This window comes from Cetorhinus maximus, chromosome 13 (genome assembly GCF_964194155.1).
Source record: "Cetorhinus maximus chromosome 13, sCetMax3.hap1.1, whole genome shotgun sequence".
Taxonomy (NCBI): Eukaryota; Metazoa; Chordata; class Chondrichthyes; order Lamniformes; family Cetorhinidae; genus Cetorhinus; species Cetorhinus maximus.
Genome location: NC_135891.1, coordinates 112,303,824 through 112,331,310, shown reverse-complemented (window position 1 = coordinate 112,331,310; position 27,487 = coordinate 112,303,824). Strand labels below are relative to the sequence as shown.

Below are 27,487 nucleotides of genomic sequence, written 5' to 3'. Positions count from 1 at the left end.
ATACACAGACAGCTCGCTCCCTAAAACTGTGATAATCTCCGATTAAAGCCAAAGCCTTGTCATGGGTCCTTCTTCTAAGATCAGTTAGAGTTCTGACTGATTTTGACATCTGCCTGGACCTTTTTTATAGAGCACCAGAGGAAAGAGAAGAGAATGACAAAAGCTATTGAGCCTGATGTGAGGGAGCTGAAATAATATTGGCAGAGATTCACATTTAACACAGGGTACCTCACGAAGTGTGTTTCTCAGTTGCCCGTTTTTAATTCTTCTTTTCCAGACGTGAGAACTTCCCCATAAACAAATTCCCTATGGATGGTATCAGGACTGCTGGTTAAAAAAAATAGTAATGAAAAGGCAAATGTGTGGAAACAGATGGAAAAACAAATCAGACTTTGGCGTTTTTATAGAGGATGATTTGAGGCTCGATATAACTCAGTATTAAAGTTTTACTGAAGAATAACACCCACTGCTGGACACACTTGATAAATGCACTGTCCACCATGGGATTGAGCCACGAGGAAGGTCATGCGTTCAACCTCCGAACATTGAGCCAGATGATCTCGGTCAGGGTGTACCATGTTCTCTATAATTGGGGGATAAGGAAGGGGAAACATTAAGATAGAAGCAAAATACTGTGGATGCTGGAAATCTGAAACAAAAACAAAAATAGCTGGAGAAACTCAGTAGGTCTGACAGCATCTGTGGAGAGGAAGACAGAGTTAACGTTTTGAGTCCGTGGAAACATTAGTTTGCTGCTGGAAATTAGGTGGGTTGTATGTATAGGATTAGGATCCGGTGCCTTGGCCTCTGAGGTTGAAAAGCCTGTTGAAGCTCAATCGCACATGAAGAATTTTATTACCTCCAGACTCGACTGTTCCAATGCTCTCTTGGCCCACCTCGCTCCTCGCCCCTTCCTAAACTTCAGCTCACTCACAGCTCTGCTATTCATATCCTAACTCACACCAAGTCCGGTTGGTCTCTGGATCCCTGGCCAGCAACGCCTCAAATTTAATATTCTCATCCTGCCGTTCAAATTCTTCCATAGACTTTTTGGAAGCTCCTACAACCCTCTGAGGTCTCCCCGCTCCTCACATTCTGGTTTCTTGCACAGCCGCAATTTTTATTAGCGGATGTGCTGTTTGTTGCCAAAGCCTTAAGCCCTGGAACGTAAGAACATAAGAAGGAAGAGCAGATGCAGGGCTTTTGAGACTTAGTGGCCGTTTAATAATAATATGGCTGGGTTTCCTCCTGAACTCCACTCTGCTGCTTTATCAAATGATCCCTTACTATGCAAAAATCTATCAATCTCAGTCGTGAATGTTGTCACGACAGCGGACGACAGCCACCAACTAGCTACGGGCATATTGATTTTTTTTTTAAGGAAGACCTGCGTTTTTTTAAAAAAAATACAAGTCAAGACGGATCAAAAGATGGCTGATAATGCAAAGTGACCACTTTCTGGAAAATTCCCGTGCGGATTATACTGACAGACTAGTCCTGAGAGAACGTGGAATGTCGCACCTTAGGAGGTGTCAAGGCCTACTTCAAACAGAGACACTTGAAAGGGAGATATGGAGAATGCAAGAGGCTGGACTTTTAATCTCCTGTGTTTGCGGAGACAATGGAGACTGATTCCCACATCTTAGCAGCCAACCAAAAATCCATCTCTTGTTGACTTATGTCTCAGAATGTGTAAATTGGTTAGAGATGAAAGAAAAACGGACTCTGGGTGCATGACAGGACTATTTCCCCTCTTGGGAATACACAAGAAAGATGGGTTAAAAAACGCAGACTGGGTGACCGCTTTGCAGAACACCTTTGGTCTGTCCACAAGCATGACCTCCCTGTCACTTGCCATTTCAACACCCAACCCTGCTCTCATGCCCACATGTCTGTCCTTGGCCTGCTGCACCGTTCCAGTGAAGCTCAACGCAAACTGGAGGAACAGCACCTCATCTTCCGACTAGGCACTTTACAGCCTTCCGGACTAAATATTGAGTTCAACAATTTTAGATCATGAACGCTCTCCTCCATCCCCAACCCCTTTCCGACTCCCCCCTTTTTATTCCAATAATTTATATAGATTTTTCTTTTCCCACCTATTTCCATTATTTTTAAATGTATTTCCATCCATTGTTTTATCTCTACCTTTTAGCCTTTTTCGATTCCTTCACCCCACCCCACCCCCACTAGGGCTACCTGTACCTTGCTCATCCTGCTTTCTACCCTTAATTAGCACATTCCTTAGATAATATCACCACCTTCAACACCTCTTTGTCTTTTTGTCTGTGACATCTTTTGGTTATCTCCGCCTATCACTGGCCCTCTATCCAGCTCTACTTCTCCCACCCCCCCCTTAAACTAGCTTACATTTCACCTCTATTCTATTTTTACTTAGTTCTGCTGAAGGGTCATTCGGACTCGAAACGTTAACTGTATTCCTCTCCGCAGATGCTGCCAGACCTGCTGAGTTTTTCCAGGTATTTTTGTTTTTGTTTTGGGTTAAAAAGCTGGCTGCAGCCAAGTGTTTGTGAGTGACAGAAACAAGAAGAAACACCAGTGAGTCACTCCTGCAAACACAAGCAGGCGCTTTCTCTCTCTCTCTCTCTCCCTTTTGCTGGGAGGGCAAGTGTGTTCTAGCAGAGACCACAAGTAAAAAAAAACAAGATAGCCCCTTTAGTTACCTTGCAGAGAGAACCAGGATTCCTCCCCCTAGGACAAGCCAACAAGTGTCTCCAACAGACTGCGAATCTGCCAAAGTCAGCTCTACCGAAATCACCCAACTTAACAGCCACAATGTGCCACCGTCTACACCTCACGGACAAGCCAAGGACTGATTTGTATTATTTCTTCATTTTTATTTGGACGCTTAACCTCTCATTTCTGATCTGTGTGTGTATGTGTGTATCACATCATTTTATTATTTTTCCTCGGGTTTTGGTAACGAATAAACTTACTCTTTCTTTAACTCAAGAAAGCCTGGTTAAATTGCCTCCTTATAAAAAAGGAAATACATCTGAGACTGGGAAAAGGTATCCACGGGGAAAGGATTTTTAAACAAACCTTGTTGTGACCAGCCGAGGGGATTGAATGAAGAGAGGGTCCAGCTCATTCCTCCTCACCCAGGATCATAACAAACTTGGGGTCTCATCCCAGTCAGAACAAATTGGGGTAAAAGCAAAAAACTGCGGATGCTGGAAATCCAAAACAAAAACAAAAATACCTGGAAAAACTCAGCAGGTCCGGCAGCATCTGCGGAGAAGAACACAGTTGACGTTTCGAGTCCTCATGACCCTTCAACAGAACTAAGTAAAAATAGGAAAGAGGTGAAATATAAGCTGGTTTAAGAGGGGGGCTGGGACAAGTAGAGCTGGATAGAGGGCCAGTGATATTTGGAGATAACCAAAAGATGTCACAGACAAAAAGGACAAAGAGGTGTTGAAGGTGGTGATATTATCTAAAGGAATGTGGTAATTAAGGGTAGAAAGCAGGACGAGCAAGGTACAGATAGCCCTAGTGGGGGTGGGGTGGGGTGAAGGAATCGAGAAAGGCTAAAAGGTAGAGATAAAACAATGGATGGAAATACATTTAAAAATAATGGAAATAGGTGGGAAAAGAAAAATCTATATAAATAATTGGGAAAAAAAAGGAAAAGAGGGGGAAAATCGGAAAGGGGGTGGGGATGGAGGAGAGAGTTCATGATCTAAAATTGTTGAACTCAATATTAAGTCCGGAAGGCTGTAAAGTGCCTAGGCGGAAGATGAGGTGCTGTTCCTCCAGTTTGCGTTGAGCTTCACTGGAACAATGCAGCAAGCCAAGGACGGACATGTGGGCATGAGAGCAGGGTGGAGTGTTGAAATGGCAAGCGACAGGGAGGTCTGGGTCATGCTTGCGGACAGACCGAAGGTGTTCTGCAATGCGGTCACCCAGTCTGCGTTTGGTCTCTACAATGTAGAGGAAACCGCACTGGGAGCAACAAATGCAGTAGACTAAGTTGGGGGAAGTGCAAGTGAAATGCTGCTTCACTTGAAAGGAGTGTTTGGGCCCTTGGACGGTGAGGAGAAGGGAAATAAAGGGGCAGGTGTTGCACCTTCTGCGATTGCATGGGAAGGTGTGCTGTGGGAGGGGGTTGTGGTGTAGGGGGTGATGGAGGAGTGGACCAGGATGTCCCTGAGGGAACGATCCCTGCGGAATGCCACCAGGGGGGTGAAGGGAAGATGTGTTTGGTGGTGGCATCATGCTGGAGTTGGCGGAAATGGCGGAGGATGATCCTTTGAATGCGGAGGCTGGTGGGGTGATAAGTGAGGACAAGGGGGACCCTATCATGTTTATGGGAGGGAGAAAAGGTGTGAGGGCGGATGCGTGGGAGATGGGCCGGACACGGTTGAGGGCCCTGTCAACTACTGTGGGTGGAAAACTTCAGTTAAGGAAGAAGGAGGACATGTCAGAGGAACTGTTTTTGAAAGTGGCATCATCAGAACAGATGCAACGGAGGCGAAGGAACTGAGAGAATGGGATGGAGTCCTTACAGGAAGCGGGGTGTGAGGAGCTGTAGTCGAGGTAGCTGTGGGAGTCAGTAGGCTTGTAATGGATATTGGTGGACAGTCTATCACCAGAAATTGAGACAGAGAGGTCAAGGAAGGGAAGGGAAGTGTCAGAGATGGACCATGTGAAAATGATGGAGGGGTGGAAATTGGAAGCAAAATTAATAAATTTTTCCAGGTCCAGACGAGAGCATGAAGCAGCACCGAAGTAATCATCGATGTACCAGAGAAAGAGTTGTGGGAGGGGGCTGGAGTAGGACTGGAACAAGGAATGTTCCACATACCCTATAAAGAGACAGGCATAGCTGGGGCCCTTGCGGGTACCCTTAGCCACACCTTTTATTTGGAGGAAGTGAGAGGAGTTTAAGGAGAAATTGTTCAGTGTGAGAACAAGTTCAGCCAGACGGAGGAGAGTAGTGGTGGATGGGGATTGTTCGGGCCTCTGTTCGAGGAAGAAGCGGAGAGCCATCAGACCATCCCAGTGGGGGATGGCGGTGTAGAGGGATTGGACGTCCATGGTGAAGAGGAGGCAGTTGGGGCCAGGGAACTGGAAATTGTTGATATGATGTAGGGTGTCAGAGGAATCACGGATGTAAGTGGGAAGGGACTGGACAAGAGGAGAGAGAATGGAGTCAAGATAGCAAGAAATGAGTTCCGTGGGGCAGGAACAGGCTGACACGATCGGTCTGCCGGGACAGTCCTGTTTGTGGATTTTGGGTAGGAGGTAGAAGCGGGCCGTCCGAAGTTGGGAGACTATCAGGTTGGAAGCTGTGGAAGGAAGATCTCCAGAGGAGATGAGGTCAGTAACAGTCCTGGAAACAATGGCTTGATGTTCAGTGGTGGGGTCATGGTCCAGGGAGAGGTAGGAGGAAGTGTCTGCGAGTTGACGCTCAGCCTCTGCGAGGTAAAGGTCAGTGCGCCAGACAACAACAGCACAAATTGGGGATCTGGTCTGGGATTGGTTGTAACAATGTATTCAATGACTGAGGATCTGCAACCCTCTGGCGTAGAGAATTCCAAAGATTCAGAACCTTTTGAGTGAAAGAATGTTTCCTCATCTCAGTCCTAAATGCCCTTTAGTCCCTTTATTCTGAGATTATAACCCCTAGTTCGAGAGTCTCTAGCCAGGGGAAACATACCTGCAGCATCTATCCTGTCAAGCCCCTTAAGAATTTTATACGTTTCAGTGAGATCACCTCTCACCCTCCTTAACTTTGGGAATATAGGCCTAGTCTTCTCAATTTCTCTTCATAGGACATCCCCCTCAGCTCAGGAATCAATCTAGGGAACCGTCATTGCACTCCCTCTAGGGCAAGCATGCCCTTCCTTAAGTAAGGAGACCAAAACTGTACAGAGTACTCCATGTGTGGGTGTGGCTATTGAAGGTCGATCATCCCAGTCCCAGGACATCACTGCAGGAGTTCCTCAGGGTAGTGTCCTAGGCCCAAACATCTTCAGTTGCTTCATCAGTGACCTTCCCTCCATCATAAGGTCAGAAGTGGGGATGTTTGCTGATGATTGCACAATGTTCAGCATTATTTATGACTCCTCAGATATTGTCCATATGCAGCAAGACCTGAACAACATTCAGGCTTGGGCTGATAAGCGGAAAGTAACATTCACACCACATAAATGCCAGGCAATGACCATCTCCAACAAGAGAGAATCAGAGAATCAAACCATCGCCCCTTGACATTCAATGGCATTATCATCGCTGAATCCCCCTTATAACATCCTGGGGTTTCCATTGACCATAAACTGAACTGGATCAGCCAGATAAATACTGTGGCCATAAGAGCAGTCAGAGGCTAGGTATCCAGCAGTGAGTGACTCAACTCCTGACTCCCCAAAGCCTGCCCATGCTCTGCAAGGCACAAGTCAGGGGTGTGATGGAATACTCCCCACTTGCCTGGATGAGTGCAGCTCCCACAACACTCAAGAAGCTTGAAGTAAAATGTTTGTTTGTTACCAGCCACTCCCCCCACCCCGCCCCCACTGTACCACTGTGAAGCACCGTGGGATGCTTTACTTTGTTAAAGGCACTATATAAACACAAATTGCTGTTGTGCCAGTAACCATGGATCCAGAACAAAGCAGCCTGCTTGATTGGCTCCTCGTCCATCACCTTCAACATTCACTCCCTCCATGACTAACGCACGGTGGCAGCAGTGTGTACCGTCTACAAGATGCACTGCAGCAAATCACCAAGGCTCCTTAGACCGCACCTTCCAAACCTGTGATCTCAACCATCTAGAAGGACAAGGGCAGCAGACACATAGGAACACCACCACCTGCAAGTTGCCCTCCCAGCCACACACCATCCTGACTTGGAAGTATATCACTGTTCCTTTATTGTCACTGGGTTAAAACCCTGAAACTCCCTCCTTAATAACCCTGTGGGTGTATCTACAACACAGGGACTGCAGCAGTTCAAGAAGGAGGCTCACCACCACCTTCTCGAGGGCAATTAGGCATGGGAAATAATTGCTGGCCTAGCCAGCGACACCCACATCATGTGAAAGAATAAAAAAGTTTGGCTACACCAATGCCCTATACAATTGCAACCAGACTTCTTTCCTCTTAAAATCGAATCCCTTTGTACTAAAGGCTCCCATACCTTTTGCCTTCCTATTTGCTTGCTGCATCTGCATGTTGACTTCCTGGGCCGTAACTTCCGAGCTCCCCAGCATCGGATTGGGGGCGTACCCCAAAGATGCGCTGGGGAATCCCTCTGGGAAGTTCCCAGGTAAGGGCTTGCACGGCAATTGCCCAGGAGTTCACACTTCCTCTGGACAATTGCGTTGCACTGGGAACCATCTGAAAATGCAAACTTCGGATAGTTCCGACAGGGTTACACCAATAGTTTCCCAGAAAAAGTTAGAAGAATTAAAACCTCTTCTAACTTCTGGGTAACTATTATAAAAACTCGGACTGACCCCACGGGACTCCCTCAACACCCCAGACCCCACAGAGACTCCCACACTCCAGACTAACCACCCCCAACAGATTCCCCATCCCCCAACCCCCCATGGGATTCTCCCCATCTGCTTGGGGCTGCTCACCCTCTTCCCCCCACCCCCCATCCACCGCCATATTCCCGACTCTCACCCTGACCCCTCCGACCCGACGGGACCCCCACCCCAGAGGTCTAACCAGACCCACGCACTCCCCCACCCACTCCCGATGCCCAAACCCCAGAGCCCCCCAGGCCCACCTTATGTCTGAACCCCCATCCCATGAAATTCCAAAATTCCAACCCCCTCCACCACCCCGAATACCCGGCCGCTCCCCCCATCCCTCCCGAATGCCCGATCCCCCCACCCCCCGAATTTCCGACTCCCCACCCCCTCCCGAACGTCCAATCCCCCCTAACCCCACAAATGTCCGACCCCACCCCCTCACCCCCTCACCCCCTCCCGAATGTCCGGCCCCACCACCCCCCCAAATTTCCCAACCCCCCACCCCCTCCTGAACATCTGACGCCCCCAGCCCCACAAATGTCGGCCCCCACCAACCCCCTCCCGAATGTCTGACCCCGCACCCCGTCCCGATGTCCGAAACCCTTTCCCCACCCCCGCCCTACCTCCGAACACCCCCACCCCCCCAAACCCTATCCACTTACCTTCTCCCTGGCCTGTCAATTTCCATCGGACCTTTAAACTGACCTGCTTTACAGTCAATTCGATGGTGCTGGACTGCGACTCTGTGCTTCGGAGACGGCTGCGCTGCCTGGATCTCCCCTGGCCTGAGTCGGAAGGTCGGGCGAGACAGGCAGGGAAGAATTTTGGTGTAGGTAAGTGAGCACGGAGTGGCAATCCGGCGCAGATTGCCACTCCAAGGTAGGTATGGCCCCCTGTGTTTTGGACACCCAGGTTCCCCTAAATCCCAACAATTCCCAGTCTCTCACCTTTTTAAAAAAAAATATTGTGCTTTTCTATTTTTCCTACCAAATTGGATAACTTTACGTTTCTCCACACGGTCGGTGGTGGGATTAATCCAGTCCATCGCAGCAGAAAACATGGTGGCTAGACCCACTTAATCGCAGGATAGGCTGTGCTTCAGTCTCCTGGTGGCTGGAAAAGCTCCCAAAATTAAGAAAGAGACAGGAAGGGGCACAGGTGGGAAACACACCCACTTGCCAATAGATGTCAATTAGGCTCATTAATGAGCCAATCGACACCAATTACCCCTGAGCCCACTAGAGTTTCGTGGTAGCTCAGGGTTTACCAGCAGACTACTGGTGAGGCCCCTCGTTGTCAGGCATTCTGTGCCTGATTGAGGGCCCCAGCATTGGGAAGAGGAGGGGGAGCTCAAAGCCATGCCCCCTGCCTTTGCCTCTGACCCTCCTGCCCCTCCTCTCCTTTGGCCCCCCTCCCTACATCCCGCCCTCACTCACCTGAGTCCAGGGATCCAGTGGCAATCCCTGGTGAAGCCCCGATGGCATTGCCGACCTCAATCGGATTGGCCAGCTGTTCCCGGTGGGTGGGGCCCTAAATCTCAGAGGAGGCCCGACCCTGACCAGTTAAGCCCCTGAGAGGCATTAATTTAGTCGGGGCCTCCCCCACAGAAACGGCGTGGGTTTCCGACCACTTCTCCAACTGGTGAGCAGCACCTGCATCAGGAATGTTATATCTAGCCCGATATTCCATCTGCCATATTCCTGCCAACTCAGTTAACCTTGGTGTCCCTTTGCAACCTCTTTGCGGTCCTCCCAAAACAGCTGCACTCTCTCTACTTCCCTCGCGCCCTTTAATTCACTCCCTGACAATTATATCTTTAACTAAGCATTTTGGTCACGTGTCCTAATATCACTTTACCTGACTTGGTGTAAAGTTTTTGTTTGTTACCACCCCCCCCCCCCACCCACTACCCTGTGAAGCACCATGGGGCACTTTACTGTGTTAAAGGCAATATATAAACACAAATTGTTGTTGTGCCAATAACCATGCATACATGCACCAGCATGAGCTAGCATGTTTAGGAACGGAGATTTAAAAAGAACTTCTCTTTCGCTAAAACTATTATATTTGACAACTTAATGTCGGACCAGTTGAAGCACTGATGAAACGTTTTGCTGATGAAAAAAAAAGGTTATCCTTCCTGTATTTGACAAGTTTCCTTTGTTTAAAAATGAGTCAGCATCCCGAGCAAATATTTTCTTTAAATGAATTGACCCATTCACTAGGCACACTTGAGTCAAAGTGCACGAGCATTTAATTTAAGTTACGCATGCAGCAATGTGAAAATGATTTTTACCTCGCGGAGAGGTTTCACCAAAAGGAACGTCTTTAAACCTGGCCTGTGGCACAGGCGCTAGCCAACAAAACAAAAGCCAAACCCCAGCCAAACTTTCAGCCCTGTGGCTTCTCTTCAGAAAGCTGGCTTTCATCAGTTCTGACAAAAGATCACAGCCCTGAAATGCTAACTGTTTTTCTCTCCACGGGTGCTGCCTGACCTGCTGAGTGTTTCCAGCATTTTCTGTTTTTATTTCAGATTTCCATCATCTACAGTTCTTGTTTTTTTATTCTTGAACATTCTATTGAACATTCTAGAGAACATTCTATTCTTGTTTTTTTCCTTTTCAACCATTGTTTTTGCACCATGTTTGCAAGGAGAGAATCAATTGGCACAGATATCCCGAACAGGACAATGACAATTCATCCAAAGAAAATATCAAACATGGTGCAAGTTCTAGGTTTTAAGAAAGTCCATTAGAAAAGACGACTCAATGAGTTAAACCCATTCGGCAGAAGTGCTCTTCTTTTACCCTGGCCAGCTCCGATTTTAAAACTCTGCTGAAGGATTGACGGCAGTTTTCATGTTAATGAAGAGCCACTGATTGCAGTTGTGCTGCTGACAGCAATCTTGAATATAAATGATGTGATTTCTGGATACCTGATGGCATTGCAGGCTGTGGCCTGTTAGGTCTCCCGTCAGAACCGAATGCCTGGAAATCCTTTCCCTCCCTGTTAGCAATGGGATTTGCAGGTCTCCAGACTGGGTTAGGACAAGCAGCGGGAAGAATGTTAGATAATTGGGAGAGGGAATGTTTGGATTGAGCACCAACTTTCCTGCATTATCTTTTATTGAATGTGCGCAATCAAAGAGAAGCAATGTGAATAATTATCAAAGGGAATTAAGTTTTTATTTTGAAAAAGGAGCGCTGGAGAAGTCTGTTTCTTGTGATTCTGGTGGGTCCTGAATTTAATTGTTGCTGCATTGAACCAGGGTTCCTGACTGGGCATGTAAAGGAGGGAACCACCTTATACTTCTTACAGGGCCAGGGCGACCTTGTGTCTGAGCTGGACATTGCTGCATTAGAACTTGCTGCTTCCAAATACCAGTGTTAGCTAAATGATAACAGCAGAATGTTGAAGCCTTTAAAAACTGACGCATGTATTCTAGGCTGTCAGAGCAGTACTGTCGGAAATGCTGGCTCTCAGAAGAGATGTTAAACTAAAGCCTCTTCTGCCCTCCCAGGCAGGTGTTAAAGATTCCAAAGCACCACTGGAAGAAGAGTGGGGCAGGCATCCTGGCCAATGTTCATTCTTCAAATAACACCACCAAAACATTAACGCTTAAGAACCTTCATGTGTGTGACAGGCACTATATAATACAAGTCTGAAGAAGGGTCATACGGACTCGAAACATTAACTCTGTTTTTCTCTCCGCAGATGCTGTTAGACCTGCTGAGTTTTTCCAGCATTTTCTGTCTTTGTTTCAGATTTCCAGCATCCGCAGTATTTTGCTTTTATATGATACAAGTCACTTCTTTCACATCAATAACCCCCAGGAGGACTCCCCTGGTCTGGGACAGCATCTTGCTCCTGAGAGAACGGATGGGAACTCGATTTAACATCCCATCTCACAGGCTAAGAGTAAAACTGCTTCAGCATCTCTCTCTGCCTTAATCTCGATCTGTCAGGCACCTGTTACTGCATGGGCATTTCTATTTCCAAACATCTGCAATCCTTATGGCCTCACCAAGTGAAATTGTCTATTTAATGCTAATTAGTGCCCAAGTATTGATCATTGGACTGATGGTGTATTGTATTGTTTTAAATCTGGTGTTGAATGATCACTTATTAATGGTTGAAAATCACTTCACATTCAGGGAAAGCAACTTCCGTGCCCGGTGGGCACCGCGGGGACTGGGGTGTTTTGTTGACCCCTTTAATCACATCCTAGTTTGATGTTTGTAAGGTTCCTTTAAAGTTTTTTTCCTTGATTTTACAGCTGACCTGACTTAGGGGCTGTGCTTGATTTCTCCCTTGTTTTTGTTAATTTAGTTTATTGTTTTGACTCGAAAAGAGTTTCAGGGAAAGCAAAACTCTGCAAATGCTGGAAATCTGAAAGAAAAATAGAATTCTGATGTCTTGACGGAAGGTAATCGAACTGAAATATTAATTCATTTTTCTCTCCACAAATGCCAGCTGATCTCCTGAGCATTCCCAACATTTTCTGTTGTTAGTTTCGCATTCAGGAACTCTCAACTCATCTTGCATACTGACTTCACTTGCCTTCTGTTAATCCGTTACTTAATTGAAGCATTGATAGCAATATTAAGGGAACATCAATAATTTCTCATACTCAAACCATTACAGTTGGAGGGGGAGTAAGAGGGGTTTTGGTCATTACAGTTGGAGAGAGAGTAAGATCAGAGCAAGTTACACTAGGTTTGAATCCAGATTCTTGAGAATCAGAGACCAGTATTCCAACTAACTGCACCACTCATTTATCACTCATTTAATTTGGACCCCAATCAGCCATGAAAAAACAATGCTCATTACTGAGCCTTAAAAGGTCAATGAAAAATTCCTGTTCCTTTGGTGTATTCCTCGTGGGGAATGTGCCCATTGTACAAAAATAGGGAGATGCCATTATTCACTTTCAAACACAACCATTCATTCATTACTGAAACTGGTTGAATCCTGTCATATTTTAGCCATCTGTTTCTTAGCTCTTATGATCTTCACTGAAACATTCCTGGCTGAAAGTTCAAAAGCCCCTGCCGCACAAGTCAATCTGAACTCCCATTTCCCTTTGGAGCATTTACACAGTGACCAGAGTTTTCCAGAATCGAGGACCTCATTCTATTTTGATAACTGAGTGGGAGAATTGCCAAAAGCATTTGAGAGCATGACCACTCGAGGGACTGTGATATAAAGACAAATACAAGACTGATTACAATCTGAACCAAAATTATGGAGTGGGTTTCCATTGATAACGCCACTCTGCAGCTGGCTTGCAGTTTTGAGTTAGTTTTTAATATTACTGATTGTAATAGTTAAAAACTGGCCTGATCAGAACCAGGTTTTACCACAGAGTCTACACAAATTATAGTAAAAGAATGATATAATCTTTCCCCATCCCAATAGCAACTTGCTATTATATAGCCCCCAATACATCCCAAGGCATGGGAGGGAAATGGGCACTGAGCACGATTTAGAGGGAGGGACTGAATATTTGGTTGAAGAGTGAGATTAAGAGGAGACTTTTGAAGATGGGGAAGCTTTAGGAAGAGAGCTGTAGAGTGCAAGGTCACAAAGCTGAATGGGGTAAGTGGGAAGATGCACAGTCAGCCAGAGTAGGAAGAGCTGGAGGGAATGAACTGGAGCATAAGGTTGGAAGATGTTGACAGGGAGCCAGGGTGGGGGAAGAAGATGGTGGTGTAGTGGTAATGTCATAGACTAGTAGTCCAGTGGCCAGACTTATGCACTGGGGACATGGTTCAAATCCCACAATAGCAGTTGGTGCAATTTGAATTCAATTAATAAAGCTGGAATATAAAGCTAGTCAACCAACTATTACTGATTGTTGTAAAAACCCATGAACCCATCTGGTTCACATCTGCCATCTTTACCTGGTCTGGCCTACATGTGACTCCAGACCCACAGCTTAACTGCCTCTGAAGTGGCCAAGTAAGTCAATCAGTTCAACAGCAGTTAGGGATGGGCAACAAATAGCCTTGCACTAGATCCCATGAAAACAAATAAAGGAAAAAAATGGTAGCACAAAGAGAGACCCTGGAGGGACTTGTAAGTGAGAATTAAGATTTGAGGTCAATGAAACAGGAGATGGAGAGCCAGTGAAGATTGGTGTGTTCTGGGGGTGATAAGTGAGTTCTATTAGTTTTATGGGATGGGTTTTAGGTGAGCTGGAGAATGGACCTCATAGTGATAGAGGAATAACTATCCCATAGTGTGATCTGAGAGACAGAGAGCGGAAGAGAAAGTTTCACATGTAAAACTTGATAGACCTAAACCAAGAAACACCTTGATAACATGAAGCCAAATTGATGTAAAGAATATTGTAACTACGTAAGCTCAGTTTAACATGTTCTCTGTGCACAAACCACCCCTCTCAACAAATGCCTCCTCAAATTCTAACTTGTTCCCTATTGATGCTCACAAGAAGGTCCACGTTTGTCTATTGCAAAACAGATTAGAAAGGAAAAAAGGCGACCAAGATCACTATTCAGCCATCCTTGTTAAAAAAAAGACTTGCATTTATAAAGTGCCCGTTCACAGCCTTGGGACATCCCAAAGTGCTTTACAGACAATTTGAAGTGTAGTTACTATCCTAAGGTAGGAAATACTGCTGTCAATTTGCTTATGGCAAAGTCCAACAAACAATAATTAAATAAGTGACAAATGACAACCAATTTACCCAGTGAGTAGTTAGGATTTGGAACGCACTGCCTGAAAGTGTGATGGAGGCAGTGTTATGATTCCTATCGACTTTTAAAAAGAAATCTGAACTCCCTGAAAGGCTGACACAACAAGATTTCATGTTTTAAGACTGTAATGTGCAAACTAGGAAAAACAATCATGACTGAGCACTATTTGTGTTGGCAACGTGTACTTTAAACTACAGACCAGAACTTTCCCCTTTTACTTTTAACACAACCGAAAATCCTACTTTACGATTATAATTTAAACTGTCCCTTAGGTAGACGTTGAATTCTCCCAGAACCAGTCCAAAGCGATTCTTAGCTCCTGAGGGTTTAATTCCATTCTTTTCCTTTCCCGGCCTGGTAACTTTTAACTCCAGAATTATCTTTGACCGTGAATGTTCTTCCTGGGGATTCCCCCCACCCCGTAGCACAAGCTAGGTCAATTTTTTAGCTTCGTTTCAAATCCTCAAGAGTTTGATTTTTTCTGTTTCTCTCTCCACAGATGCTGCTAGACCTGCTGAGTTTTCCCAACATTTTCTGTTTTTGACTCTCAATACCTTCCTGGGACTTTGGAGACTAGCAGTATAAATACTGTAAGCATAGATGCTGCTGCCATTATCTGTAAGTGTGAATACCTCACACCTTCTTTCCAAAACAACCCAGGCCTCCCTTTAATCTTTAACAGCCACATCACTCAGGCCTGTTTTCAGGTAGACTTCAGTACAGGTCACCTGACATTTTATCCTAAATTAAAAACACAGCCTCCAAACATAACAATCTTATAAACCTCATATTTGTAACAATCATGGTATTCAAAAGGGAATTGGATCATTATCTGAAAAGGAAAATTGGCAGAATGGTACAGTGAAATGGCACTCCCTCAAACTAGATTGTTGTATACAGGTTCTAGGGCAGGTCTTGAACCCACAACCTTCAGACGCAGAGGCACAAGTGCTATGATTGAGCTACAGTTGTCACACAATACTAAGAACCATGCGAATTGCTCCTGCAGAAGGCCAGCACAGACACAACAGGCCAAATGGCCTCCCTCTCCCTCTGGTAAACAATTCTATGTTCCTGGTGTTAGTCAAGGAGACATTAGCTAAGGTGCCAGGAAATCCCCTGGCTCTTCTACAGTCATGCCACGAGATCTCTTGTGTCCAAGTGAGTGCGAAGACAGGGACTTGGTTTAACATCTCATTCAAAGAACAGCACCTCTGACAGCCCAGCACTTCCTCAATACTGCACTGGAGTGTCAGTCTAGATTATGTGCTCAAGTCTCAGGAGTGAGGTTTGAACTTACAGCCTTCCAAATCAGAGATAGAGTGCTACCACTGAGCCAAGGCTGGACATTGCCTATGTGGATAGAAGGAAGGGCAGTGTGTGAAAGACATCCCAGACTGCTTTGATCCCACCCAAGCACATGTGGCTTTTAGCACTATGTGATAGCTGTGGCTCAATGATACCACTTATGCTTCTGAGTTAGAAGGTTTTGGGTTCAAGTCCTATAACAATCTAGGTTGATGCTCTGGTGGGGAGTGCTGCACTGTTGGGGATCCTGTCTCTCAAATGAGACATTAAACCGCATTAACCGCAAAAACCAGGGTTTTTTCTGCTCTTTTGCTTGGATGTAAGAAATCCCATGGCAATATTTTGAAGAAGTCCAGGGGAGCAATGTCAAGTGTCCTGGCCAATATTTACGTTGATATTCTATCACCATAAAAAAATGACAGTTAATCTGGTCATTATCACATGGCTGGTTATGGGAGTTTTCTGTGGCCATATTCATTGTTGTAATGTATGAAATATGTTCAAAAAGTACTTAATTGACTGTAAACGCTTTGAACAGCCTATGATCTTAAAGGAAGTGACAGCGGAAATAGCGGATGCATTGGCTATAATATTCCAAAATTCCATGGATTCTGGAAAGGTTCCAGTGGATTGGAAAAATGCTAATATAATGCCCTTATTCAAAAAGGTGGGGAGGCAGAAAGTAGGAAACTATGGACCAGTTAGTTTAATGTCTGTCGTTGGGAAATTGTTGAAATCCATTATTAAGGAAGTAGTAATGGGGCATTTGGAAAATCAAAATGCAATCCATCAGAGTCAGCATGGTTTTATGAAGAGTAAATCATGTTTGACTAATTTGCTAGAGTTCTTTGAAGATGTGACAAGCAAAGTGGATAATGGGGATCCTGTAGATGGAGTATATCTGGACTTCCAGAATGCCTTTGATAAGGTACCACACAAAAGATTAATACACAAGATAAGATCACACAGAGTTAGGGGTAATATATTAGCTTGGATAGAGGATTGGCTAACCAATAGAAAGCAGAGAGTCGGAATAAATGGGTCTTTTTCTGGATGGCAAGCTGTAACTAGTGGGGTGCCACAGAGTTCGGTCCTTGGGCCCCAACTATTTGCAATCTATATTAATGACTTGGATTCAGGGATAGAAGGTACTATAGCTAAATTTGAAGATGACACCAAAATAGGTGGGGAAGTAAGTTGCAATGAAGAAATAAATTTACAAATGGATGTGGACGGTTAGGTGAATGGGCCAAAATTTGGCAGATGGAGTTTAACGTGGATAAGTGTGAGGTTATCCATTTTGGTGGGAAGAATAAAAAGGTGACTTATTATTTAAATGGAGAGAAACTTCAGAATGCTTCAGTGCAGAGGGAGCTGGGTGTCCTCGTGCATGAATTGCTGAAAGCTAGTAAGCAGGTACAACAGGTAATAAGGAAGGCAAATAGAATTTTGGCATTTATTGCTAAAGGAATAGAGTATAAAATTAGGGAAGTGTTGTTGTAACTGTACAAGGCATTGGTGAGACCGTGCCTGGAGTACTGTGCACAGTTTTGGTCCCCTTACTTGAGGAAGGATGTAGTTGCATTGGAGGCGGTTCAGAGGAGGTTCACTAGATTGATTCCAGAGATGCGAGGCTTGTCTTATGAGGAGCGATTCAGCAGGTTAGGCATATACTTGCTAGAGTTTAGAAGGATGAGAGGAGATCTAATTGAGGTATATAAAGATGCTAAAGTAGACATGGAGCGGATGTTTCCCCTTGTGGGGTATTCTAGAACGAGAGGCCATAGTTTTAGGCTAAGGGGTGGTAGATTTAAATCAGAGATGAGGAGGAATTACTTTTCTCAAAGGGTCGTGAATCTGTGGAATTCACTACCTCAGAGTGCAGTGGATGCTGGGACGCTGAATGAAGTTAAGGAGGAGAGAGACAGATTTTTCATTAATAACGGGTTGAAAAGTTATGGGGAGAGGGCGAGAAATTGGAGTTGAGGCTGAAATGAAATCAACCATGATCGTAATGAATGGTGGGGCAGGCTCAAGGGGCTGAATTGCCTACTCCTGCTCCTAGTTCTAATGTTCTTATGTTCTTATGATCGTGAAAGGTGCTATATAAATACAAATATTTCTTTTTTCCCTGCGTCATTAGACAGTAATCAGAAGAACAATTCCTGGCAAATTATCTTCTCTTCACTCCTGAAACCCCATCTACCTCTACCTCACAGAGTGCTGTGTTCAATTACAGGGCCTCTACTCCTACCCCAACTTGAGATCAACTAACTCAGCACAGATTAAGGATGGAGCCTGAGATTTTCCCAGTCTATAAGTGGCATTACCATGATGGATTCTGCACTGTCAAAGGAGTGTCTTTTGGGTGGGACTGAGATCCAGCCTGCCTTCTCAGGTGGATGTAAAATATCACACCTCACTATTTCTAAGAAGAATACGGAAGCTCTCCCTGGTGTCTTGGCCAACATTTTTTATCCAAAACAACATCACTTAAAAAGGAAACAGTTGATCTGGTCATTATCACATTGAATATTGCTGAAAAAAGAGACATGCTTACTGAAGCTTGCACTCATCAGGACAGATGCAAGAATGCCAAATTCCAAAGGAAGCAATAATTTATATTGCATGAGAAAAGGGTGCTGACTGATTGGCAAGTTGACTCTGATTAGTCAAGGCATTGCAATGGAAAATATAAATAGGGAACTATTGCCTAAGTACCCTGCCCACCACCAACACCCACCTGCCCCCCCAAAATTTTTGTTTAATTCTAAAAAGACCTGTACATGTTCCTTTTGCCTGAAGAGGACAGATCTCTTTGTATGAATATATGTAGCTTCTAGCAAGTGTAAGTGAGCCACATTGCGATATCAATTGATAATCTTAACTTGGTTGTTAGTGTAGTAATTAGCACACTCAGGATCATATTACATTGCTGTTTGTGGGAGCTTTCTATGCTTGAATTTGCTGCTGTGTTTCCTACATTACAACAGGGACTGCAGTTCAAATTATTTGATTGGCAGTAAAACACTTTTGGATTTCCTGAGGTTGAGAATGCTGTATAAACAAAATCATTTATTTTTTTCTCTTACTCCTTTAAACCATTTTCCAAAAAAAAAACATTAATGCTCGACTTAACTTGTAAGTTTGTAATTTTTTTCTCAGGTTCCTGATGGTGATAAATTTACTTTGATCTCACAATCCTAGGAACCTGTTGGGGAGTTAGCGCCTGCTCACTAACCAGTTACCACCCAGATTAATCTGACTACAAATGGAGCACTGGATGAAATTTCTTGGATGTCCTGTAAATGAGGGAAACAGGCTACCTCTGGGGCCTGTAAGTATTCCACAAGTACTGTGCACACAGTAGAAGAATCTAACCAAACTGCCTTGGCAGCCTTTGTTCTAAGTAGGGACATCATTCATGTGTGGCAGTTCTGTGTTTTGACAGTAAGCACCATCTGTATTGATTTAAAACACTTGTAATACATTATGAAGAACAGTATTTTTCTTCCATCCCAATGAATCAAAAGTCCGTTATTTGGGAAGGGAAAAACACCATGTGGAGGAACTGAGAATTTATGATGTCGATTGAGCGTGAAGGGCGGAGGGGAAATTTTTCAAATTTGCTGCCATTCAGGTTTTCCTAGTTTAAGACTCTCTCCTTGTCCTGCTGCTTAATGTAACAATTTTCTTCTTCCATTCTTCTAACTAACTTGTTATCTTTAAAAGGCCACCTTTCAAGACCCCTCATAACCAGGCTGAAAAGCTGAAGCTTCACAAAAGTACTGTGAACTTTTGACATTAGGGATCAGTCGTGTGGAACTGCTTCCTGCTCTTAGGTTTCTCTGTTGTGCTTTGGCAATCGGAACTAGACTGAATGATGAAGGTACAGTCTGCCCAGAGCACTGATCATGTCTGCCTCTGATTTATAGCCTGACGTAGAATTATGTAGAGCTTTACAGCACAGAAACAGACCATTCAACCCAACTGGTCGATGCTGGTGTTGATCTAACCCTATCAACATATCATCTATTCCTTTCTCCCTCGTGTGCTTCTTTCTCTACCTTCCCTTTAAGGATATCTGTTCTATTGACCTCAACTACTCCATGTGATAACAAGTTCCACATTCTCGCCACTTTCTTGAATTCCTTGTTAGTTTTAATGGTGACTACTTATATTTAAGACTCTTATTTTGCACTCCCCCACCAGAAGTGGAAACATCTCTACATATACTCCATCCAACCATCTTTCTCCCTCATGTACTTACCTAGCTTTCCCTTAAATGCATCTATGCTATTTGTCTCAACAACACCAAATGGTAGCAAGTTCCTGAATTTCTTATTGGATTTATTATGGTTATCTTATATTTATTGTAACTATCTTATATGCATCAGCTGCTATAGATATATTCTACAAAAAGCCTTTGGTGAAGCCATTAGTAAACTGAAGTACACTATAGTGCTTGTCATAGTATCTTAGACAGTAGCTCTTCTCTCAACCATTATTGGCCATAAGCGACATGCAAAATGTTTACCGCACTGGCAAAGTCAGGTAATCAGAATGAAAGGTTTCTTAGCTATCCATGTTTTCTGGGATTATCGTTCCTGTTGTACATCATTCCTTTCAATCAGCTGGGTTGTTAGGGGAACATTGAATTGAGCCTCCCAGCCTGTGGACTGTTATTAGGCCCACAGCGATGAGGTCACCAGTCTTCACAGTCGGTTCAGATATAGTGTGTTATCTGTCAATGCTGTAAATTACAATGGCCCAGATTTTGCAGTCAGTGGCGAAGTCATTGTTCACTATGTTAAAGCTACCCACAGACTTTTTGTGGGCTTTTGAGCAGCAACAAGATATCATTGGGCATTTGATCCAGTGTGGTGCCCTCTGCAGGGAATCTGTAGCAAGTGTGAGCAGGGAAAGCAACAGTGAAGCTCCTCAACTAATCAGATTGAAGAATCCTCCCCGAAACATACAAAGTCTAAACCAGGAAGTATAAATTAGAACATTTAATTTTCTATAAAAAATCATGTACAGAAAGTGAAATAAAGTAAGGAAAGGAAAGATCAAATCAATAGAGGGATACAAGAGACAGAAAGAAACATAAAAATAAATGTTAATTTCTATCTTTGTTAAAATCTCTAACAATAATTAAATTCTGAAGGAATAGACTCTACACTTGTAAAATTAAAATTTCAGTGCCAGAGATGTTATTTGGCAGTAACTATGACATCACAGTTAAAAATTCACTTACGTTTGAATTCATCAAACTGAAAATTTTCTAGCATGTTCTGTTGTTAACTAGTTAAGAACAGCAATTTCATGTCCTTGCATGGATTTTAATGCTGAGTCTATCAGCAAGAGCCCAACGTAGTGAAGATAGTGGAGGAGTAGGGCAACTTGGACAGCAATCTCCACATCTCCACATTTAACTGCACATGTACAGACTCCAGAAGTCCTTACTCAATTTACTCCAAAATACAGTGAGTACTGTTAGCCTTACTATAATTTTCATTGCAAAGTCCAGGCTAATATTTGCTCTTGCATTTGAATTACTTGAAAATGAAAAGAATTGCAGAGCCTAAGGGGAAAGAGCACAGGTATGGGTCTAATTGGTTACCACTTTCAAAGAGCCGGCATGGACATGATGGGCTGAAAGGCCTCCTTTTGTTCTGTATGAATCTATGATACCATATGTACAAGAAAGCAATAAAAAGCAGCAACTGGGAGGAGAGGGACAATGAGCTAAACAGTCAAATAGTCTGCCAAGTTAACGGCTGTATTAAAATCACATGTTTTTGGAAAGGGGAGGGGGAGATTGGCCTTTACAAGAATACATTTTAAAATTCTGCATCTAATCCTGGGCAAAATTGTAAACATTTCCACTTATGTACCATTCCTGATTGAACCACTGGGTAATACCACTGAATATGAAGACCAGTATTATTTCACAGTGATATCGATTTTCATCAGTCAATAGCTTGCAGGAGTCTGCTTTCTGAAGGGTCCCAGTGGAACAACAACAACACCAACAAGTTATGTTTATATAATGCTTTCATGTAATAAAATATCTCAAGGCACTTTGCAGGAGCATTATAAAGCAAAATTTGACTCCAAGCCACATAAAGGAGATATTAGGGAAGATGAGGGCCAAAAGCATGGACAAAAACTTAGGTTTGAAGGAGCATCTTAAAGGGTGAAAGAGAGGTAGAGAGTTGGAGAGGTTTAAGAAGTGAATTCCTGAGCTTGGGGCCCAGGCAACTGAAGGCACAGCCACTAATAATGGAGTGATCAAAATCGGGGATGCTCAAGCAGCCAGAAGTGGATAAATGCAGGTAGCTCGGAGGGTTGTGGGGCTGGAGCAGGCTATAGAGATAGGGAGGGGTGAGACCACAGAAGAATTGGAAAACAAGGATGTGAATTTTAAATCGAGGTGTTGCTCGACTGGGAGCCAGCATAGGTCAGTGAGCACAACAGTGTGAAGGGTGAACAGGACTTGGTGCAAGTATGGACACCAGCAGCAGAGTTTTGGATGACTTCAAGTTTATAGAGAGTAGAATGTGAGAGGTTGGCCAGGAGTGGGTTGGAATAGTCAAATCCAGAGGCGACCAAGGCATAAACACCACCCACATGCTGAGCACTTCCGGTATGGAACCACTTGCACAACTATAGTTTATAGGGATCTTGTCTATCCACATTCCCTGAGTGCATTTTCAAGGGAGATTGAGAGATGCACAGTCTACTTCCACTGTTTCCTAGGAGCAGAAACCAAACAACAGTACATCAAAATACAGCGATAGTGATTCACTGAGAACTATTATTATAATGGGTATGTAGAATTTGCCAATATGTTCCCCACATTTACACCATCCATTCTTATCCCAGACTGTCCATATCAGGAAAATGACACTGAATATTTTCCATTACCACAAATGTCAATGGAGAAGGCACCACTTATAATGTATTTAAGTGCACAGGCTTTTTCGGGCATTTCAGTAAGTGTTTAGCCCTGTTGAAAAGACTCTGCTGATTTGAAACAAAGTCAGATCTTCATTCATCAGTTCGAAGACTTCACTTTCAGGCTGCCTCCTGCTGTGATTAACAGTGCAAGCAGCTGAATAAAGCTGCCCGAGGTCTCCATCAGCCATTCATCCTGTAAACGTGTTAGAAAATACACCAAGGGCTGAATTTTACGGCTCCTCCCGCAGGCGTGATCTTCCCGTACCGCATAAGGCGATGGACTTTTCACCGGCTCGCCATATTCACCAGCCCCGCCCCCGCCGCAATGGGGCCATAAAATTCCACCTCAAGTTTAAGTCATCCCAGTGGTTGGGGAGACTTCTTGCACCCCTGGAGTTATTTCATTGCATGGGTTTAAACTATTCAGTGTGCATGATAGGCAAATTACTTCACCACAAGCCCACCCAGTAAATGCGGCGGAGGCTGTGTTTATAATCTGAGTTTAGGGATAATGGTGAGGGGCCAACTACAAGCGGGAAAGCATGAGCCATACTGCCAGGAGGCAGTAGATTTTTTTTGAGTGCCGTCTTCATTACTGCCTGAAGTGAGAATTTTACAAAAAACGAGGCGACCTCCCCTGGCACTGCTATTTGCTTGCGATGATGCAGCTGTCTTTATCCTAGCTGGCCTATCCCTTGTAATGTGCCATTGCCAAGAGGGCTCCCCGCGAGTCATCATCTTAAAAGACAAGAGACTGAACCTACAGACAGTTAACTGTTGAAGGATGTTACTGCAGATTAGCTGCCATTGTACATCCCTCGTTCCCCTCCTTGGGGAGAAGCCGGGTTAACAAGGTCAGAAAAACCACTAGGAAATCACTGGTTTTCTTCTTTTGACACTTTGAAGTTTAACAGCTGCACATTAGATGTCAGGTTTTCTATTCTAGTGGATCTCCAGTGGCGTCACTCACAATACATTGGGTGATACACTGTCTTAACCAGGCAATGCAACATGATGGCCAGTGTAATATTCTGAAGGGAAAATAATCTATTATTGATACACATTAAATAGTTGGACATGGTGGCTTACTAAATCTCATTTTTTTAACATACCTTAATAAGGAAAAAAATGTTTAATGATATTGTGGTGTGGAATATAAGTTACTGTGAACTAATTATGATAGCAAGGAATATTTATGAATGCTGATTAAGCATACTAATGTGGTAGATTGATGAACAAATATTCCTTTAATTCTACAAAGTCCAGATGTTAAACAGTTTAGGGAGTTCAAGTTTCACTGATGTTCAGTCAAGGAATTTTTATGCGCTTGTTAATGCTAGGCTGCAACTCAGCACCATCCAGCAGTTTAAAATTGGTTCTCGTCTATAACAAGTTGAGATATTGGTAAAGACAGATATATCACTCAATCAATATTTGATTACGTAGCTTTGTCAAATTACAAATTACTAATACTGCTGGTATGATAAAAACACCGTGTGTCCATTCATGCCTTTAACACAATAAAGTATCCCAAGGCACTTCACAGGATCATTCTGAAACAAAATTTGACTCCAAGCCACCTAAGGAGGCAGATGACCCAAAGCTTATAGTCAAAGAGGTAGTTTTAAGGAGCGCCTTAAAGGAGGAAAGAGAGGTAGAAAGGCAGAGAGGTTTAGGAAGAGAATTCCACAGCTTAGGGCCTGGACATCTGCAGGCATGGCCATCCGAAGGTGGAGAAATTAAGATTGGGGATGCTCAAGAGGCCAGAATTGAAAAGCATAGATATCTTGAAGGGTGGGAATGGAGGAGATTACAGAGATAGAGAGGGGCAAGGCCATGAAGGGATTTAAAAACAAGTATGAGAATTTTAAAATCGAGTTGTTGCTCAACCTGGAGCCAACCTAGGTTAGCAAGCTCAGTGGTGATAGATGAAAGGGACTTGGTGCAAGATGGGATTCGGGCAACAGAGGTTTGGACATCCTCAAGATTACAAAGGATAGAATGTGGGAAATCAGCCAAGAGAGCATTGGAATTGTCAAGTCTAGAGGTAACAAAGCAATGGATGAGATTTTCAGCAGCAGATGAGCTGAGACTGGGCAAAGTCGGGGAAATAGGCGGTCTTAGTGGTGGCACAGGTATGTGGTCAGAAGCACATCTCGGGATCAAATATGATACCAAGGTATGATAGTATTTGACAGTTAATATTTGATTGGTAACATGGTGGGAAACGTTTGTGTCATTGCTATATTCATGAAGCCTAATTAAGAAGTTTATGGATTTGGGAATGCTAAGCTGCAATTCTATTAGCATATATTAAGAAAGCATTGTTATCTGGTACAGTGTTCTTTTTGCCAAGTTTGTTGGTAGCGATCTATGCAATGATGTATTATATGACTCAACGGTTTCACAGAGTATGCCTGATAAAACTTAAATTCAAAAAGTCTCAGCCCCTTCTTCCCCCTCCTCAATTCCATGATTTGTACTGTCATGAACTTAGCACAACAGCCAATTTCAGAAGACAATCCTTTGCTTCCTCCTCATTATTTCCTCAGTGGTTGGCAATGTGCCCTTCTGGGAAACAACTCCTAGAGTAAGCAGCATGGCCTTTCTACTCCAGCCCGTGAGGTGACTCTGTGCCACAAGTTCTATTCACAACAGAACTAGACTGGACAATACAACAGTTGACACAATGCTCTTTGTATGCTCTCCTGTTGTGTCCATTCACAAGCATGTTGCCCTGTGTTGAACTCTGCCATACAACTGTGAAATACTCCTGGTTCTATCCCCCAGCCTGTGCTGAGTTGGCTGATCTCAGCTGTGAAGGCAGCAGGGGATGCCAGAATTGTTCTTAGTAACTTCAGGCTTGGAGGGGTGGGTGGAGAGGTGGGGGTGGCATGGGAGAGAGAAAGGAAATAAGGGCGATGGTTGTTGCTCTTGTTTGCCATTTAGTGCTTTTATGACCTAGACCTTTGTGTACAGGGCACGATTTCGGAGTTTGCGGATGATACGAAACCTGGAAGCATTGTGAATTGTGAGGATAGTGTACTTCAAAAGGACAGAGACCAGTTGGTGAATGGGTGGATAGGTGGCAGATGAAGTTCAATGTGGAGAAATGTGAAATGATTCATTTTGGAAGGAAGAACACGGAGAGACAATATAAAATAAAGGGTAAAATTCTACAGGGGGCTCAGGAGCAGGGGGGCCTGGGTGTACATGTGGATAAATCGTTGAAGATGGCAGAACAGTTTGAGAGTGTGGTTAATAAAGTACACAGTATCCTAAGCTTTATTAATGGGGGCATAGAGTACAAGAGCAAGGAGGTTATGTTGAACTATAAAACACTAGTTGGGCCTCAGCTGGAGTATTGCGTCCAGTTCTGGGCGCCGTACTTAAGGAAGGATGTGAAGGCATTGGAGAGAGTGCAGAAAAGATTCACGAGAATGGTTCCAGAGATGAGGAGCTTCAATTATGAAGATAAACTGGAGCAGTTAGGACTGTTCTCCTTGGAGAAAACAAGGCTGAGAGGAGATTCGATAGAGGTATTCAAAATGGTGAGGGGTCTAGACAGAGTAGATAGGGAAAAAACTGTTACCACTTGTGAAAGGATCGAGAACGAGAGGGCACAGATTTAAAATAATTGGCAAAAGAAGCAAAAGCGATTTGAGAAAAAACTTATTCACTCAGCGAGTGGTTAAGGTCTGGAATTAACTGCCTGAGAGTATGGCGAAAGCAGAGTCAATAGAAGTATTCAAAAGGGAATTAGACTGTTAGCTGAAAAGAAAGATTGAGCAGGGTTACAGGTAGAAGGTGTGAGAATGGCACTAAGGGAATTGTTTGTTCAGAGAGTGGCGCAGACACAATAGGCTGAATGGCCTCCTTCTGCGTTATAGCAATTCTGTTATTCTGTAGTGCCCAGTATTAGAAAATACCTATCTGTCGACACTGGGTGAGGACAGGATTGTGCTTCACTAATGATCTCACTAATCAACAGTGGCTCCTGCAGCCAAATGCCTCAATTTTAAATTTCTCAGCCCATGTTCAAATTCTTCCATGACCTCACCCCTTGCCATCTCTGTAATCTCCTACAGCCCTCCCCCAACGCAGCATTCCTCCGACTCTGGTCCCTGCGCAAACCCCACTTTCTTTGCTCTAACATTATTAGTCATGTCTACAGTCATCTAGGTCCTAATTCCTTGAATTTCTTCCCCAAATTCTCAGCCTCTCTACCTCTCTCTCCCCCTGTAACATGCTGCTTAAAACTTACCTCTTTGATTGCGCTGTTGGCCATGTGTCCAAATGGACCGAATTTCACCGTGAGCTTTGGGTTCTCGAATTAAAGTATGGCAGGTCCGCTCCTGATGCTGCTGGCTTAGTCCGATGGGCGGCAGCCCTGAAGCTTCAGCAGTCCCACTGGGAGTGGTGGGTGCTGCTGAGGCAGATGGGAGACCTTTGGACCACCACAATATGGAGATGCCATTGGACAGGTAAGTAAAAATTAAAACTTAGGATGGCTGAGGGCAGGAACCATGCTGATTATAGGAGAAACCCATCTGGGGTGAATGTTACAGCTGCAGGCGCAGCCTTCCCTTCCAGCAGGCCCCTCCTTGGGCCATGGAGCCTCTGGCTACTACAGGGGGCACCTCCATGAAGTTGGCATCCTCCCCAGGAAGAGTGGGGGGGAGAGGATGGTCGGGCCCGCCATCAACAAAATGGCCCGGTAAGGTGGCCCCTAATTGGGGCTTTAATTATGCAAATTGGTTGCCCGTTCGTGGAGTGGCCAGCTGATACATCTTGCGGCCCATTGCTGGAAGACAGCGTCAGGCAGCCATCCCGACATAGCTTCCTGCCCCACCCACCTCCACTCCCACCATTCGGGGGCCAGTAAAATTCAGCCCAAAATACCCATCTTTGGCTTGGTGCCAACATTTGTCTGATTACACTCCTGTGCTATATAAATACAATAGCTGCTCCTGAGGTCAACAGCCAGCTTACA

The 27,487-nt window shown here is 44.2% G+C and overlaps 1 long non-coding RNA gene across 1 annotated transcript in view; it reads left to right on the top strand.

Annotated features, from left to right (window-relative positions):
- Positions 1 to 10,575: 10,575 nt before the first annotated feature.
- The window catches only part of LOC144689255 (uncharacterized), a 60,855-nt gene continuing 43,943 nt past the window's right edge, over positions 10,576 to 27,487 (top strand). The window contains exons 1-3 of the long non-coding RNA XR_013578609.1: positions 10,576 to 10,735; positions 18,739 to 18,868; positions 20,840 to 21,017. This is a non-coding gene — a long non-coding RNA (uncharacterized LOC144689255). The remainder of the gene's footprint in view (positions 10,736 to 18,738; positions 18,869 to 20,839; positions 21,018 to 27,487) is intronic.